This window comes from Mustela erminea, chromosome 2 (genome assembly GCF_009829155.1).
Source record: "Mustela erminea isolate mMusErm1 chromosome 2, mMusErm1.Pri, whole genome shotgun sequence".
NCBI lineage: Eukaryota > Metazoa > Chordata > Mammalia > Carnivora > Mustelidae > Mustela > Mustela erminea.
The window spans coordinates 139,297,509-139,317,108 of NC_045615.1; the positions used below are offsets into that span (position 1 = coordinate 139,297,509).

At 43.6% G+C, this 19,600-nt stretch overlaps 2 non-coding genes across 2 annotated transcripts; one reads left to right on the plus strand and one right to left on the minus strand.

The window, feature by feature from the left end:
• Positions 1–437: 437 nt before the first annotated feature.
• Positions 438–559, plus strand: LOC116585460. Its single transcript, XR_004283647.1, has one exon. It is a non-coding gene; the product is annotated as a small nucleolar RNA SNORA26 (small nucleolar RNA).
• Positions 560–8,416: 7,857 nt separating this feature from the next.
• Positions 8,417–8,555, minus strand: LOC116585353. Its single transcript, XR_004283562.1, has one exon. It is a non-coding gene; the product is annotated as a U4 spliceosomal RNA (small nuclear RNA).
• Between the last annotated feature and the right edge of the window lie 11,045 nt (positions 8,556–19,600).

Consider the following 19,600-nt stretch of genomic DNA (forward strand, 5'->3'; position numbering starts at 1 on the left):
ACGGGGGCACCCACGTGTTCGGTTCAGTGGACCCCAGATTGTCTGGCCCTTCGGATTGGGGGAATGTGCGTTCCCGGGCTCCCCCAGCACAGCAGCTGCTTCCGGTGGGTTTTCGGACTCTTAAAGAAAGCGCTGAGTGTCTGGGTGGCTCAGTGGGTTAAGCCTCTGGCTTCAGCCCGGGTCATGATCTCAGGGTCATGGGATCGAGTCCCACGTCGGGTTCTCTGCTCAGCAGAGAGCCTGCTTCACCCCTTCTCTCTGCCTGCCTCTCTGCCTACTTGTGATGTCTCTTTGACTGTCAAATAAATAAATAAAATCTTAAAAAAAAAATAAAAAGCGCAAATCTTAAAAAAAAAATAAAAAGCGCTGAGATCCAGGGGATAGAGGAGAGGAGTGCAGGGATCCTAGAGAACCCTGTAGAAAACCGGCCCTTTCCTGTGCCCTTTTAAGGCTGACGCAGTGCCTTAAGAGGCTAACACAGAAGGGTAAAGTAAGTCTCCATAAAACCCAGGGAGGAGATCGTAGACCTCCTCTTTGGATCCTGTCTGGAGTCACAGCTGAACCAGAGGGGAATTTTCTTTTGGTTCAAGCACCTTGGTGATTTTAAGATTTTATTAATCTTCGAGCACGTGCACGTGAAAGACCCTTCCCCCAGTTGTTAACTGTTTAACCGCTCTTTTGCCTTCCTGTAACCGCTTGGCTTTTAGGGTGTGACACTGGTCTCCTGTTTGAACAAGATACCTTCTGCTAATAGCCGAGGCAGAGTCAGGTGGGCAGGGGGCCCCATAGTCACGTAGGCAGGAGCTTCTCTGCTGAGTAATAAGGTCCAACTCCCCCTCCTCACTCCCCCTTCCCGCCTTTTTCTTCGCGGGCGCGGGTCCTCCAAAGCCAATTCGCAAACACCAAGTATGCCTTTTTCAAATGTTCAAATTGTCAGCCAATCAGCTCCGCCCCATCCAAAACTTGTTTGTACCTGTCTATAAAAATCCTGCACCACCCCAGCCTGGTGTGCTCAGCTAGCAGGAGCTGCTGACCACCTGCAGGTGCCCGCGCTACAATAAAGAACCTCTTGCTGTTTGCATCCTGTGGCAGTGTTGAATTCTTGGGTAAGGGGATCCACGGGTCTTTCACACGCGGTGGAGAGCACAGGTCAACACCATGGCTGGGCAGACGAAGACGCCTTGCTGAGCAGGGAGCCCAACTCAGGGCTCCATCCCAGGCCCCGGGGGATCATGACTTGAGCCCAAGGCAGATGCTTAACCTACCGAGCTACCCAAGAGCTCCTTCGTGATATTTTTATTCAGTTCCTAGCACAGTGATGAATTTAAACCCAACCGTAGTTAGAGGATACTCCAGAGATGCTTATCTTTGAAGGTGGGGGAAAAAGTACACAAGGTGTTTTCTGTTTGAAAGGTCATTTGGAATTTTTTCTTCTTTATAGGTTGAAAACCACAGGCACAAGCGGTGGAAGCTGGGATATTCCAATGCTGGTATTTTTATTGACTTATACCAATTCTGCAGTTTACGGTACACACACGCCTCTAATGAGGTCAAATATTGCTCCTCACTTGGATCAGCCATGCGTCCAGCATGGCCTTCGCAGCTGTTAGCAACAGGACAGTGCTGGTAGTGATCGGGCAGCATAGCAGGTGTTTTTTTTATTTCCATCTTGTCCTTTAGTTCTGACAACTGTGTGAGGTCGGAACTGTTCTCATTTTACAGATGAAGCAACAGACAGGTTCAAGATCCCACCATGTGTGTAGCCCTGAACAAGAGTCCTAATACAACTTTCTCGCCATGTGACCTCCTGGAATGTCACTTCTCTCTTGGCATTTAACGTTCCAGTGGTACCATACTAATACTGAAACAGCTGAGGCTGGTTTGGTCAGGGGAGACCACAGTTAGAGCTGTTAAGAATATAAGGTCTTCTTAGTATTTAATTACATCAAACCCATGGGAGTTACCCAGAGTTTGGCAGAAAGGGGGCATCTGTCTGCATGTTCGGGGTTTTTGGTTAATGAGCATAAGGAGCTGTGAGGGGATTTAAAGGATAAAGTGGTGCTAGATGGTTAGAATCTGAAAATCTTGAAGGTGATGGGGAAGTTTTCCTGTGGGAAGAAATGAGATAGTGTAGCAAGATGAACAGAGCCTAGTATGTGTTAGTGGTTTGCCATGATCAGCCCTGAATGTCTACAAATACCTCATTTTCCAGAAGTTTTCAATAAAGATATTTAATATTCACCGTGGAGTCCCTCTTAATGCTTATTTCATAACACTGTGCCAGCCTTTCCTTCTAAACTTCATTTACACTTGCATATGACACTGAAATCCAGCCTCGGGGTTATTTTTCAGGTCATCCATTGAACAACTACGTGAGAAGGCTGTAATTGCTAGAGGGGAGGAAAGTAGGAAAGGGAGAGAGGAACTGCATGTATGTGCGCTCTAAGTAAAGGACGCGAGCTCAGGCCTGGCCAAGGAGGACGGGGACCGCGATCTGGAGATGCTGTGGTTCTGTATGTATTTGGGTGAAGAATGTTTTGGGCAGAGTGAAAACAAAAAGGCCCCAAGAGAGAAGTGTGTAAAGGTTTTGGGGGGAAGCAAAGTGAAACTGCAGAGAAATGACCGCTTGTATGCAGGCTAAGATGGTATTTCATAACCTTCTGGCCTCCTGAGTCTCTGAATGCTATAATGTTTACTGAGAAATGTTCCCTAGCACCACCCATACTCTTTCCTGTCTTAACCAACTTCTCTGTGGTCACTATCATCTCTCCCCTCACTCCCCCCCCCCATTAGTGCTCTTGTTCTAGAAATCTCTAACATCCTATAACAGCCTTGTCATACTTAAAAATCTAGTCGATGGTTACCTTACTGCCCTGCCCCTACTTTACTGAAGTCCATCTTGGTTTCTTTTCATTTTTTTTTTTCAAGATTTTATTTAACAGAGAGAGTGGGGGAAGCAGGCTCCCCACTGAGCAGAGAGCCCATTGTGGGGGATCCCAGGACCCTAAGATGACCTGAGCAGACAGAAGAGGCTTAACCCACAGAGCCACCCAGGTGCCCCCCAATCTAGATTTCTATCATGTTCTCAGGGGCTAATCAAGCTCCTGCCATTATGATTCTGGTATATTTGAACCCTAAGCCCATCACGAGTATGCTACAAGGAGCAGTATCATAATTAAGCCTAATATCAATAATGGTTGAATTATATACAGCACTCAAGTGACTGGCTTAGAGCCAGTAAGAACACTAGAAGGGGCACAACACTAAGCATAGGTTCAGTCTCTTGCTAATCCTCATAGTTTAAAGTTGAGTCCATACATAGTAACTACCTGGTGAGTAGTAAGTGCTCAGTAAATGTCATTAATTGGTTAGAACTATAGGATCATTTCTATAATATTTTATGGTCCTTGTAATAAAATGACAGTGCTGGTGTTTATTATTTCTATACCAAAATGCTGGCTTTGATTTCTATACTAGAGTATGTATCATGGGCCAAGTACTGCTGTAGGTTTTGTGACCACATCAGTGAATAAAGCAGACAAAAGTCCATGACTACTGGTGGAACTGATCCGCGGATAGAGTCCTCCCTTGTAAAGACCCGTGAGGCTTCCTTGCTCAGTGTAGGAACTAGTCAGCAAGGTGGAGGATGGCGGTGGAGGGGTGCGGGGGTGCCCGGTGGTTGGGAGAACAGAAGGCCTGTATGAGGTGACTTCAAGTGCTAAGTGGGAAAAGGGAAAGAAGAATGGAGAGTCCTAAAGCTTCCATTGGGGCTGCAGCCCCAAGTTCTGGTAAAACATGACATCAACAGTGGTTCAGGGATAAGGGGCCAAGGGAACCACTGTTTTCTAGCCACTGTCTCATGGTGTGAATAGCAAACACGCTTGCCCAGAATAACCACTGGTGTCACCAACCGCTGCCACTGCCCCTAGAAGAGTCACCCCGGGCTGGGTGAACAGGTGGAGACCCTGGGTTGGCCACTGGTCCTCCCCCAACCCACCCCCTTCCTCTCCCACTACCAAACCTCAGTTTACACTTTGGTTTTCCAGTTTTTTGTTGCCTTTTTTTTTTTTTAAAGATCTTCTGTATTTGTCAGAGAGCTAGCACAAGCAGGGGGAGTGGCAGGCAGAGGGAGAAGCAGACTCCCCCACTGAGAAAGGAGCCCGATGTGGGACTGGATCCCAGGATGCTGGGATCATGACCTGAGCGGAAGGCAACTGAGCCACCCAGGTGCCCCCCAGTAGAAAAAGTTTGGGTGCTAAAAAGTTTTAAGTCCATTAGAGACTAAACAATAGCAGCTGGAAGATGGAAGCAGTCTTAAGCCAGATACGGGGGAAAAAAAAAGGACACTACTTTTTTTCCTAATGGGCCTCAGAGTTCAGAATTTAGAACATTTAGAACTATAGATATTAGAACTGTGCTGCCCAATATACCCAAGTCACACGTCACATGGGGCTATTTAAGTTTAAATCAAAACTGAATAGGGGCGCCTGGGTGGCTCAGTGGGTAAAGCCTCTGCCTTCCGCTCAGGTCATGATCTCAGGGTCCTGGGATGGAGCCCCCACATGGGGCTCTCTGCTCAGCAGGGAGCCTGCTTCCTCCTCTCTGCCTGTCTCTCTGCCTACCTGTGATTTCTCTGTGTCAAATAAATAAACTATTATAAAACAGTAAAATGAAAAAATTCAGCTCCTTGGTTGCATCGGGCATGCTTCAGATGCTCAGTGGTCTCCTGTGGCTAGAAGCTACTGTACCAGACAACAGATACAGGACATCTCCATTACTATAGAGAGTTTCTGGGGTGCCTGGGTGGCTCAGTTGGTTAAGCGACTGCCTCCAGCTCAGTCCCGAATCAGGCTCCCAGCCCTACGGGGAGCCTGCTTCTCCCTCTGACTTTCTTGCTTATGCTCTCTCTCACTGTCTCTCAAATAAATAAATAAAATATTTTTTTAAAAAAAGAAGAAAGTTTCGTTGGCAATACTGTTGCAGAGGTTTGGTTTTTTTTTTTTTTTTTTTAAGATTTTATTCATTTATTCATTTGACAGACAGAGATCACAAGTAAGCAGAGAGGCAGGCAGAGAGAGAGAGAAGCAGGCTCCTCACCGAGCAGAGAACCCGATGCGGGGCTCGATCCCAGGACCCTGAGACCACGACCCGAGCCGAAGGCAGAGGCTCAATCCACTGAGCCACCCAGGTGCCCCTGGTGCCGACGTTTTGCAGAAGAGAAAAACCTATGGCAAAGTAGACCCGAATAATGACTTCCAAATATAATTGGGTCCTAATTTCAAACCTGTGTTAGCTTATTTAGAAAAGGGTCTTCCCAGGTGTGATTAGTTCAAGGTTCCTGAGATGGGAAGATTATCCTGGATAATCTCTGAGCCGGAAATCTAATCACAGTGCCTTTATTTAATTAATCTATTCAGCAGACCCAGCGTGAAGCCCAACTGCGGAGCTCGAACTCAAAACTGAGAGTGAGACCTGAACTGAGATTAGAGTCAGGTGCTTAACTGACTGAGTCACCCGGGCGCCTCACAAGTGCCTTTATGAGAAGGAGGCAAAAAGGAGAGTCTGTGCTCAAGGGAGGAGGCCATGAGAAGACATGCAGAAAGATCTGATTTTGGCCTTGAAGATTATGGAACGATACAGCTTCAGGCTAGGGGTAGGTGGCAGCCACCAGAAGTTCTGGAACACTCCAGAAATACACTCTCCCCTACCCCCAAGCCCCACCTTGAGAGTGTGCATTTAATTTGACCCAGGGAATCTGATTTCTGGCCTCCAAAATTGTGAGAGAACAAATTTCTGTTGTTTTAAGCCACCACATTTGTACTAATTTGTTATAGAGCCTAGCAGCCTCTGGTAACTAATACAGATGGAAAGCTTAAGATCACAAATACTGCCGGAGCTGGAACCCCACCACGCTGCCTCCTACAGGATTTTTATTAGTGCCTTATGGGTGTTTGAGCGGGGGTAGATCTTATCTATTCATTAGTCAATTTTTTAAAAAAATTTCAGAGGTGTGGCAATGAAGTTAAACTTCATTTAGATTTAAATCACGAGACCCGAGCATGTGGCTAAAATACCAAGGATTAGCAAATACCCTGTAAAACAACACAGATGTTCAAAACTAATATAAAAAAAATCATTTAGGGTTTATTAGGATGTCAATTTATGGTTTACTTATGTATACTTGCAGTAAATTTCATTTACACAGTACAAAACACCTCCAAAGATCAAGTTGTAAAAATTTAGTTATGAAAGCAAATTAATACAATATGAAAACCATTATTCTAATTGTAACTTTTGCCTTATGGGCCATACAGCTTTGGCCAGCAGGATCCCAGAGGTAATACAGACCATTAAAAATGAGACATTTTTTCCATAACAACCTCAATTAGTTTTGGCTTATGTTCCACCAAATGCAGACTTGGATTTTTGGGGGTCTTTTTAAAACAACAAGAAACCTGAATAGTATAACTAATAAAACTAGTCTTTTCAGAGGCACCAGCACAGGGCTCTGACTTCAGTCCTATACAGTAATTTCCGGTGTGTCTAAGTTGAAACATACCAATAGTGATGACAGTATCCTACCGCAGACTGGGAAGGAAACGAGCAAAAACAGGTTCCTGAATGAGAAGTTCATCCTCACTGAACTCAAAATCTCTTCTTATGGGAAGGAACAGCACATGATCAACTAGCTCCTTAAAATGCCAATGTTCATGGACAACAATATCTGAAATTGTTTTCTAGGTTTACCAAAATGTATATGACATCATGTTTCACCTATTACTTCTCTATCTCAAGTATGAGCAATGCTTTTTTTGTTAGTGTTTCAGCAAAACTACCAATTGACTTGACCATAATGTACTTAAAACTATTGGTGGCCAAGGTAGTGCCCCTTCGATGAATGCTTATTAGAGCTCATGCTTAGGATAAGACCACCACACTCAGTAAGTAGTACACATGGAAAATGTGAAGGTCCAAACTCAGCTACTTGTGGGGACACCTGGGTGGCTCAGTGGGTTAAAGCCTCTGCCTTCGGCTCAGGTCATGATCCCAGGGTCCTGGGATCGAGCCCTGCATCGGGCTCTCTGCTCAGCAGGGAGCCTGCTTCCTCCTCTGTCTTTCTCTCTCTCTCTGCCTGCTTGTGATCTCTGTCAAATAAACAAATAAAATCTTTAATTTAAAAAAAAAACAAAACAAAACCTCAGCTCCTTGTTACTGATGAAATGACTGTGTCTGTTGTTAATGTGTTGCTAATGGCAGTGATGCTTTCCAAAACTCTCTCAAAGTATCGCATCTCATTCTCCTGGTGAAGGAAGTTAGCAACAAAATGGAGCTCTATTTGTCTACTTTTGGTACCAAATTCCAGACCCAAAGAATTTATATATAAAAATCTACTTAAAATTGAGATTTAGGAGGCAGCTGGCTGGATCATCAGCTAAGGGCTCCTTCTGCTCAGGGCATGATCTTGGGATGGAGTGGGACAGCTGGCTCCCTGCTCCGTGAGGGGGTGGGTAGGGTGGGCTACTCCTCCTTTCTCCCTCTCTCCCTTACTTATGTGCTTTCTCTCTCACATAATTCTGTTTTCTTTCTTGATGACAGATTTGAATACCTATTTCCACGTCTGAGCTCAATTTCCCACTACGAAAAGTCTCATTATTACAAGTCTGAATATCTCTGCCTAAAGATGGCCATTCGTATCTTTCTTGAAATATCTCCATACAGAGTAACAATGATCTCTAGCATCCTGTTGAAAGTTTAACTGCTCAGTGTGTAGGTAACGTACTGATTATTCAAATGAGCTCACCCTGAAGAAACAAGGTAGAAATTTTAATTCCCGTGGTGAGATTGCTAGGTTCCTAATAAACGTTGAGCCCCACGCTCTCTGCTTTGTCACACTCAACTCTATATACTGTCGAAGCCAAGGGTACATGTTTGAAGTTCAGTTCATTTTAGATTCAGACAGAAGTTTCGCCAAGACCAGTGAAACTAAACTGTAGGATTGTGCCCTGAATATACGCCCAAGTGGCAGGTTCACGTGCAGCTCTGGTTTTGTTTGGCCTCTGCAGGATCATCAACCACAATGGAATGAGATACAATCCTCCTAGCAACTTTCCTCATGTGCAAGTTTTCTTTCAGCATGAGTCTGTTTCTTTGTCTAAATTTCACGTTTAGGCCATTTTTCTTACAGTTAATTGACTATGTGAATAAACCAAATTTCTGACCCTCTCATTGTTTTCATGTGTTCTGTGGGCAATGGGGACAGCCCTTCCCACACCATCATGGATATCATCTCTGCCTTCTCTAAACTTTTCATGCCAGTCAAAAACTCCCACTCTTGATACTACTTCTTCACCATAAACTACTGTTAACATCTCACGTGTCTCACTTGCAGACTTATTTAACTTTACACAAAGCTTAAGAGGAACTCATTGCTCTAAATAATAGTCACTCATTTTTATGGTGGAAAAAAAGAATAATTCTACTCACATCTACTCAATTAGCAATAATCGCGCCTCGGATAAACCTCATTGGCTACGATACTGCCACTGCGCAAAGCTACTCACATCTACTCAAAGTTAGCTGGCAACCTTGAAAGCACGGTTGTGGGCAGCTAAACATGTTCTATCCGGGCAACAATCACTCCTCTGATTTCACAAGAAATGAACTTCATTTCACAATGAAAAATTAGTCCAAATTAAAACACAAGTGTGCAAATGATCTTTGGAGGAGTTGCTGAAGATTTCAGCATCACACCATCTCAGCTTCAATGCCTTCTATTTTCCCATCTACAAAAGGGGAGAAAATAAATTGGCATTTTCATACTTGTCAAATGGCTAAGAAAATGATATTTGAAATACATGAACTATATGCAAGGAGCATTTAGCCTCCCCACCCACCCAAAAAAAAAACACCCTGAGATAAAATCTATCCTAATAACAGTATGGAAACTGCCATCCATCTTAGCTGTATTTTAGAAAGAGCTAGTTTGAAATTATATTTTTCCTAATGATATTGATTGATAGGGAGGCCAAATGCAAGATATCAAGATAGTTTCTTTCCAAATACATAACAAGAGGATGGATGCTGTTGTCTCCAGCCTATATAACACAATGTATGCAGTTGGGTGTCTAGGAGTTCTGGACACATACTACCTAGTGTATTCAGAGTTTAAAACAAACACACATACATTGAAAAATAGCATCTAGTAAGCACTGAACATGAATTCTTTTCATTTAGTTTTCAAAGCAAAATTTGAAAAGGGTTTCACAAATTATGTTTGTACAACCCAGATTCTGGAATTAAAATTAAGACAAGGCTTTCCAATGACTAGTTGCAACTTTAGAGTGTATTTATCAATGAGTTTTGCTTCTTGTGTGTGTGGTGAATATTATATATATATATACACATATATATGCATATACATATATATGTGTATATGTATATATATACATACCATAAATGATTTCTGTAAAAGATTTTAAAATATTTATTTATTTTCAGCATAACAGTATTCATTGTTTTTGCACCACACCCAGTGCTCCATGCAATCCATGCCCTCTATAATACCCACCACCTGGTTCCCCCAACCTCCCACCCACCGCTGCTTCAAACCCCTCAGATTGTTTTTCAGAGTCCATAGTCTCTCACCTCCCCTTCCAATTTCCCCCAACTCCCTTCTTCTCTCTAACTCCCCTTGTCCTCCATGCAAAGATTTTATTTATTATTTTGAGAGTAAGAGAGAGCGCATAAGCAGGGGGAGCAGCAGGCTGAGGGAGAAGGAGAAGCAGGTTTCTTGCTGAGCAGGGAGCCTGATACGGGATTAGATCCCAAGACCATGGGAACATGACCTGCGCCAAAGGTCGCTTAACTGACTGAGCCACACAGGTGCTCCCATAAACAATTTTTAAGTGTGTAATTCAGAGGCATTACTTACATTCACAGTGTTATGCAACCATCATTTTTCCAGAACTTTTCCATCATCCCTAACAGAAATTCTGTAGCTGTTAAACAGTTAACTCCCCATGCTCTCCTCTCCCTAGATCCTGGTAACCCCTATTACTTTTTGTCTCTATCAATTTGACTACACTAAGTACCTCATAGAAGTGGAATCATACATTATCTGTCTTTGATTCTGGCTTATTTCACTTACCATGTTTTCAAGGTTCTCCTATGTTGCACCAGGTATTACTGACCCCTTTTCTAAGGGCGACCAGTACTCCATTGCATGTATATACATTTTGTTATCCCTCATCTCTACATGTATTTGGGCTGTTTCCACCATTTGGCTATTGGGAATAATGTGACTATGAACATGGGTGTACAAGTAACTTTGCATCCCTGCTTTCAGTGTTCTGGGGTTTACGCTGAAAGCGGAACTACTGGATCAGATGCTAACTCTGTGTATAACTTTTTGAGAACCCATCACACTTTTCCACAGCAGCTAAACCGTTTTATGTGCCCACCAGCCGTGCACAAGGGTTCCAAGCTCACCATCCATTTCCACGCCAACACTTGTCATTTTCTACGTGAAAATTCAGGAGTCTACAGGTTGTCTTCATGCTTTCGGATCCTCCTTTGCCTCCCCCGCCCCCTACTTTTCTGGCAGTGCTTTTCCTTCACTGAAACACAGAGTCAGGCTCAAGACGTTTACTATTAAGTATCAAGTACTTGAAGTAATTTTGTGGTTTTTGACAAGTGCAAGAATTCAGTACATACTGCCATGCTCCCTTACTCCAGAAATCTGCATTACCTTTTTAGGAGGTGAGCAGGGCTGCTTTTAAGGGTCTGCATTGAAAACGAAGTTCAAAATCTAAGTGTGGCTCCACTCGAACTCTCCGTAAATTAGCCCGTGCTTAAAAAAAAAAAAAAAGGTGGAGGCTGGCACTAAGTAGGGCGGTTAATCCCTACAAGCATGGTATACTGGACGTACTGCATGCACTAAAAAGTGTGTTTGCAATAGAACCGCAAGTTCACTATTTTTAACCCAAATGTCCCCTTCAAGGTTGCATACAACACAGGTAGGGTGAGCGTCAGTACCCAGCGGGGCCTCATCGGGTCGCGGTCCCCTACACCGGGGTCCTTCTACCAAGTGACTGCAGAGCCGCTCTGCCGGCTGGCAGAGAGAAGGCGGGTGAAGGCGAGGTCTAGCACGAGAACCCAAAGCCCGGGTCGCACCTCACCTCCGCCTCCGGCACAGCGGCTCCAAGGCGGACCGCACCGGTCGGGCGCCACCAGCCGTCGGAGGAACCCGCCCGCTTAACCAAGCACCGGCGAAGACCCGCATCCTCGCGAGACCGCGGAGAGGCTCCCACAAACCGCGAGAACACAGGCAGACGCGTTGTGCCAATCAGAGAATGGGGGCGGCCCTGAGCGCATTCAATTGGTTAAACACGGGAAAACTCGCGTCGCATTGGCATCTTTTCTGGCCCCAACTCCACCCCCTTGGCCTAGATCCCCGCCCCCTTCGGTGGCCACGCCTCTGAGCCGAGCCGGTAGGGAGGAGGGGCTGGGTTCCGGTTGCTGGAACTCCCGCCCCCGAAGAGCCCTCACCTGTTTCTTACCTGTGGCCCGGTAGGAACAGATCGCGCTCAGGTTCTGACATGTACTGTCCTATTCCTACCCGTAGCCATTTACTGTGTTCCACGGGACCCAGCCTTAGGCAGAGAAGTGGCTTTATGTGTGCTTGAAAGAAGGCAGGGTTGCTTAGACCTTGCCAAATTAAGATGTTTCCCTTAAAGCTTCCTAATCTTTGGAAGATTAGGAATGTATCTGGCTCTGCATAGTATGCAATGAGCAGTGACTTTGTTGTCCGTTTGATTTGGAACAGATCATTAAGTCATCAAAATAGCCTCAGTGAAGTAGCTACTGTTAACTTCCATTTTTCAAGTGAGGTAGGGAGGTGCAGAGGGATTTAGTGACTTGAAGTTCTGTTTCTTCTCTAAATATCAGCTATCCTCTGTCCCTGTCAGCCCTATTGCCCTACTTTAATTCAGGCGCTCATAATCGCTTGCCTGGATTACTTCTACAAACACTTCCTTAGCTCCTCTCCTTGCTATCCTCCACAAAGCCAGGGATTAATCTTTCTAATGCACATCTAATCCCGTCTCTCAAATCATTCTCAAGTCTCTCAAATGGCAAATCCTCTGTGGCCCCATATTGCTCACAGCTTCTGGCAGAAGCTGCTTTTTATTGAAATATTACATACTTACAGATAGGTACACAAATTATAAATGAAATTTTCACAAATGAATCACACCAGCAACCAGCTCAAGAAACAGAACATGGTTAACCAGCATCCCAAAAGTGCTTCCTTCCAGTCACTAACCACTTCCCTCCCACCCCAGGGTGACCCACGATCCTTAGAATTCTAAGTCGGGAGTAGACTAGCAGCCTTGTGTTTGTTGTACATGATGAACGGGACCATTACAGCACACACTCTTTTCTGTCTAGTTTCTTTAACTCACTGTTACGTTTATTAGGTTCATCCATATGTCGACTCCACTTACAGCCCGTTCATGAGGATTGCTGTATTGCTGTATTGCATTCCACCATGTGAATATACCACATTTTATTTGTCAACTCAATTGTTGATAACACTGAAATAGGTTTATATCTTGGACCTACTAAAAATATTGTGATGAACACTGTAATAGAGATCTTTCAATGAACATGATGAATCATGAATGCATTTCTCTTGGATATTTACCTAGAAATGGAATTGTTGGGTCATAGGTTATGCCATGTTCAAATTTGGATATTTTAATACAGTTTCCCAAAGTGTGCCAGTTAGACTCCTATCAGCAAAGTAAGACAGTCCTGGTTGTTCCATATTCTTATCAATACTTGGGATTTTCCATCTGTTTTCATTTGGCTATTTTGGTAGGAGATGATTGTGTCTTGTGTGATTTTAACTTGCCTCTCCCTTGATAGTTAATGAAGTTGAGCACTTTTTCACGTTTATTAGTTGTTTAGGAATAACTTTATTTAGTGTCTGTTGAAATTTTGCTCATGTTTGTGAGCTGTTCTCTTCATCTGTATTTTTCCTAACATTTGATTATAATAATTTTCAAATATTTAGCAAATTTTTACATTTTATTTATTTATTTCAGAAAGAGAGTGTGTGTGTGAGCATAGGGAGGGAAGAAGGGGAGAAGGGGGGGAAAGAATCTGAAGCAGACTCCACACTGAGTGCGGAGCCTGACATGGGGCTGGACCTGGGGCTCCATTTGGGGCTCAATCTGGGCTCCATCCAGGGCTCAATCCTACAACCGAGCCCCCATACTGTGAGATCACGAGCGAAGCTGAAACCAAGAGTTGGATGCTTAAATGACTGAGCCACCCAGGTTCCCCAAATACTTAGCAAAATTTAAAGAATTTTATAGTAAACACACATAAACTTACCATATAGATTCTATGAATAACATTTTATAAAACTTGCTTTGTTACATTTCTATCCTTTTATCCACCTTTATATTGTTGCATTTCACATTACAGATGGCAACACGTGTCCTGTAAGTAATTTAGTCTGCATATCACTAACTGAAATTCAATGTCTAAGGTTTCTTTTGGTGTACAAATTCAACGAAATTAAATCCACAAATCTTCATTGTACATCTGCTGAGTTTTGAGCCCATGAGTCTTGAGTTCCATGCCTTCTCCCAGTCAATGTTCATCTCTACTTTTCTGGGGGCTTCCCCTATTCTAATTTGTTCTCCACTGTCCAGCTTTATGTGTTTCAAAATTTTGTATTCCTGGAATTATACAGTGTATACTATATTTCTGATTCCATGCTTTTGCATGTGTCAGCAATCCACTTCTTTTAATTGATGAGTTATATTCCCCTGGACAGATATGCTCTATCTGTTTATGCATTATAAGAGGATTTTTTCAATATGCATCCTATGTCAGGTCTATATGTGGCAAATATCTTCTCCCATTCTGGGTTTCTTTTCATTCTTTTAATGAATGAAGTCTTCTGAGGGAAAAAAAAATCTTAATTTTTAATATCCCAATGTGTCAATTTTTATGGTGAGTGTTTCTGATTTAAGAAGTCTGTGTTTACTGTTGGTAGGAATGCAAGTTGGTGCAGCCACTTTGGAGAACAGTGTGGAGATTCCTTAAGAAATTAAAAATAGAGGGGCGCCTGGGTGGCTCAGTGGGTTAAGCCTCTGCCTTCGGCTCAAGTCATGATCTCAGGGTCCTGGGATCGAGCCCCACATCGGGCTATCTGCTCAGCAGGGAACCTACTTCTCCCTCTCTCTCTCTGTGCCTGCCTCTCTGCCTAATTGTGATCTCTGTCTCTGTTAAATAAATAAATAAAATCTTAAAAAAAAAGAAATTAAAAATAGAGCTTCCCTATGACCCTGCAATTGCACTACTGGGTATTTACCCCAAAGATACAGATGTAGTGAAAAGAAGGGCCATCTGTACCCCAATGTTTATAGCAGCAATGGCCATGGTCACCAAACTGTGGAGAGAACCAAGATGCCCTTCAACGGACGAATGGATAAGGAAGATGTGGTCCATATACACTATGGAGTATTATGCCTCCATCTGAAAGGATGAATACCCAACTCTTGTAGCAACATGGACGGGACTGGAAGAGATTATGCTGAGTGAAATAAGTCAAGCAGAGAAAGTCAATTATCATATGGTTTCACTTATTTGTGGAGCATAACAAATATCATGGAGGACAAGGGGAGATGGAGAGGAGAAGGGAGTTGAGGGAAATTGGAAGGGGAGGTGAACCATGAGAGACTGTGGATTCTGAAAAACAATCTGAGGGTTTTGAAGGGGCGGGGGGTGGGAGGTTGGGGTACCAGGTGGTAGGTATTAGAGTGGGCACGGATTGCATGGAGCACTGGGTGTGGTGCAAAAACAATGAATTCTGTTACGCTGAAAAATAAAAAATATATAAAAATAAAAAGTCTGTGTTTAGTCCAGGTTATTAAGATTTCTCTTCTGTATTCCTCTAAAAATATGACTATTGTAATTTGCTCCATTTAGAACAGTAATCCATTTGGAATCAATTGTTGTAGATGGTGGGATATAGAAGTGGACCCAGATGCCTTTTTTCCCATGTGGATATCCAATGAATCCAACGTGTTCATTTAAAAGCTCATTCCGCCCATTTGCAGTTGTCATAAATCAAGTGGCCATATATGTGTAGACTAGTTCCCACCTCTGTTTTGTTTGATAGATTGGTTTTGTCTATCTTTGCATCAATCAGTCTCCATTACTATTTGTTTTATAGTAACCCTTGAGAGTGCATCCCTGAACTGAATATTTAATTTTGTTCACTTTGAATCAAAATAGCCAGGTAGCTAGGGCTCACCAAATTAGCACAGACACAGAACATTTCCAGGCTCACATGAAGTTCTGCTGACAGCTCTGCCGGAGAAGGCATCTAGATACCAGGTACTTCGAATCACAGCCACGGGCCAGCTTCTCTTGATTGCTGGGCTGTTTTTCAAAAATATCTGGGTAAACATCTCATTTTAGAAATTCAGAGCACATCTTCCTACATTTAGGTAAGACACCCAGTTCTTTTGACCTTGCAGGGTGAGCCATGAAAATATTATTGCAGGTGTGGGAGAGCTTACTGCTTTGAGAGATATTTACTATGATCAGACACCATAAAATATGTAGCCCCAAATCATAGGAAAAGATTCCTGCTGTAGGACCATTACATGGAGTTAATTATCCGTTCTGGTCCAAGTTCACCCTGAATTCTCTCCGGGAGGCCTTTTCTGGGCTATCTCTAGCTGTGTTCGAGAGAGCTTGCCCTCTGACCGCAGGTCGGATCTGTCTCCTGTGTGTGAGGAATTTTTCAAACCATTTTATCATGTTTATTCCACCAGACACGGAAGTCTTGTGCCATAAAAAGATACATAGGATAATGGTACATACTATTGAGCACCTACTCTGCAAGGTGCCCTGAGCTGGGCCCTGGAGAGATCCTAGGACAGATGATAGATAATATTTACCATTGAGCATCTCCTGTAGCCCACACACTTGTACTTGTTATTTTTTTTTTAAAGATTTTATTTATTTATTTGACAGACAGAGATCACAAGCAGGCAGAGAGGCAGGCAGAGAGAGAGGGAGGAGGAAGCAGGCTCCCTGCTGAACAGACAGCCCGACTCGGAACTCGATCCCAGGACCTGGGAAGCTTTAACCTACTGAGCCACCCAGGTGGCCTGCACTTATTATTTTTAGACCATAATGACACTACAAGGTAAACATTGTTAACTTATTTTACAAGTGACAAAGCTACATTTTGGGGGGCGGGGTCAAATTTCTGCCGCTAGTAAGTGCTAGAACTGAGTTTTAAGCTTTGAATCCCCAACCTCCCTCCCACCTCCGTGAGACACATCAGACCTCAAAGGGTCTGTTTCCTCTCAAGGCGCACCTTGTCTAGTAAAGGAGAGAAACACAGAGTGACCACAACCCACAGGAGAACAGACACTACAAAAGGGAAAGGGAGGTACATGAAGCCAACCTGTGGGAAATGAGCCACATTGCCCAGCAGCTTGGTCTTGTGAACGTGCCTTGAAATCCCTTATTCTTCCCAAAGTCCTTCTAGAATGATCAGAGCAAGCAACCACCTGTCCTCTTGCCGTCCTCATTCTTCAGCCAGGTTTTTCTCTGACCCTATGTCTAAGAAAGAGGCATTGCTAACAAGTGGTCAGTGGCCTCTTTAGGAGAACAACGCTCCAGTGATCACCTCCGAACCAGAATCTCCTAGCACCTCCAGAACAAACATCGGAGTCCATGCGGAAGAAGGACCTGCAAGGATGAGCCCTTTAAGGAAACTCTAAATGTGAATACGACGGCTGGGTCCCAGGTGCTGCCTTGGGCCCTAAGGATGAGGACCACATCCTAGGTGTTACAGGTTTAATTCTGTCCCCCCTTTGCCCCCAAAATGTATAATTTCAAGTCCTAACCTCCAGTATCGTAGAATGAGACCTTATTCGGAATGTGATCGTATATAGGGTCATTGCAGAAGTAAATTGGTTAAGATGAGATCATACAGACGTAGAGGAAGGCCCTCATCTAATATGACTGATGTCCCTATTAAAAGGGGAAGTTTGGAACCAGAGACGCACACATGCACACACAGAGAAAACACTATATGAACATGAAGGTGAAATCAGAGATGTTTCTACTAATCAAAAATACCAAAGATGTCTAGAAACCTACTGGAAGCTGTGGGAGAGGCTTGGCACAGATTTATCCTTTTTTTTTTTTTTAAATTTTATTTATTTATTTTTAAATTTCTTTTCAGTGTTCCAAGATTCATTGTTTATGCACCATACCCACAGCTCCACGCAATCCGTGCCCTCCTTAATACCCACCACCAGGCTCACCCAACCCCCCCACCCCACCCCTTCAAAACCCTCAGTTTGTTTCTCAGAGTCCACAGTCTCTCATGGTTTGTCTCCCCCTCCAATTTCCCCCAACTCCCTTCTCCTCTCCATCTCCCCATGTCCTCCGTGTTATGCCTTATGCTCCACAAATAAATGAAACCATATGATACTTGACTCTCTCTGCTTGACTTATTTCACTCAGCATAATCTCTTCCAGTCTCGTCCATGTTGCTACAGAAGTTGGGTATTCGTCCTTTATGATGGAGGCATAATACTCTCTAGTATATCCTTACAGTCCTCAGAAGAAGCCAATCCTGTCAATTCCTTCATCTTGGGTGTCCGGGCACCAGAACCTTGAGACACTAAATTTCTGTTCTTTAAGCTTCCCAGTTTGCGGTACTTTGTTATGGTGGCCTTAGCAAATACACTAGGTAGAGAAGGCAAAAGAATAAGGTAGCAGGAATCTGCACCCCGAGGGCCTTATGGAGCACAGCTTCCCCATCAGCCTTGGTGCAGATATAAACGTCGGCCTGGTCTGAGACACTCACACTCGCCCTCTCTCAACTGCATCCAATCTAACCCTGATGGACACTTGGGAAAAGTCCAAACTCCTTATCATGACGTATTCTGCCCATCAAGATTCAGCCCCTGCCTTTTCTTTCTGCCTTGCCCCTCCTAACCCCACATAATTCAGTCATATAGCACTACTCCCAGACCTCTCTCTTCACCTCTTTCCTCGGCGCATGCTTCTCCCTCTCCTGATAATACCTTTCTTACCCCTTTCTCTCTGCCCATGTTCTTTCTTATCCTTCTTGACTTGGCCATCTCTTACCTTGGGTTTTACATCCTCCAGAATTCCTTCCTGGACCTCACTAGGGTCAGTTTCTGATCTCATGCTCCCCTGCTTCCCGCTATCACGATGTGTATCCAGTATGTTGTAGATCGTGAACTACTTTCAGAGTTCAGTGCCTGGGCTATCAAAAATGCTCATTAAATCTTTGCTCGATGGTGAAGAATCACTAGGAGTTTTCCTTATCCTATCTATGGGATGATGTGTTTCAATTCTCTAAATAACAAATTTATTTAGTTTTTTTTTTGTTGTTGTTTTGTTTTTAAGACTAGACCAACAATAAACAATATGACTATGAAATGAAGCACCTGCTTTTGGCCTTTTCTTTTACCTTTAGGCATTTAAAAATCTTTTTTATTATTTAAGTATAATTGACATACAATGTTTATTAGTTTCAGGTGCATGATATAGGGATCTAACAATTCTATTGATTACACAGTGCTCACCGTGATACGTGTACTTACTACCTGTCACCACACAATGTTATTAATGTTACTACAATATGAGTGACTATATTCCCTATGCTGTATGTTCCATCTCGTTGACTTGTTTATTTTATAACTGATATTGGCTTTTAGACAACATGAAAGCAGTGGGGTCTTTAGAACCTCCTGTGAATTTGAAAATCTTCCGTATCTCTGTCATTCAAAATGGTAGCCACTAGCCAGATGGTTATTTAAATTCAAATTTCATTCAATTCAAAATGCAGTTCCTCAGTATGGTAGCTTGAACAACAGACCTCCAAATACATCCACATCCTAATCTCCAGACCCTGTGAATTTCAACGTATATTGCAGACGTGCTTGAACTAAAGACTCGAACTGGAGAAATTATCCTGGACTATCTGAGTAGTCTGTAAATGTAATTACAGGTGTCCTTATAAGAAAGAAACCAAGGGGCACCTGGGTGGCTCAGTGGGTTAAGCCTCTGCCTTCAGCTCAGGTCATGATCCCCAGGGTCCTGGGATTGAGTCCTGAGTCAGGCTCTCTGCTCAGCAGGGAGCCTGCTCCCCGCTCTCAACCTGCCCGCCTCTCTGCCTGCTTGTGATCTCTGTATGTCAAATAAATAAATAAAAATCTTAAAAAAAAAAAAAAAGAAAAAGAGAAAGAAAAGAAAAGAAACCGAGAGTGACTGGATGGCAGAACATAGAAAGCAAGGCTACAGCTAATGTTATGCTGCTGGCTTCGAGACAGAGGAGGGAGGCCTGGAATGAAGCTCAGGAATTGGGAAAAGGCTAAGAAATGGGTTACCCTGGAGCATCAGGGTGGCTCAGTCAGTTAAACGTCTGCCTTCAGCTCAGGTTGTGATCCCAGGGTCCTGGGCTCGAGCCCCAGGTTGGGCTCCCTGCTCGGTGGGGAGTCTTTCTCTTGCTCTCCAGGCTTGT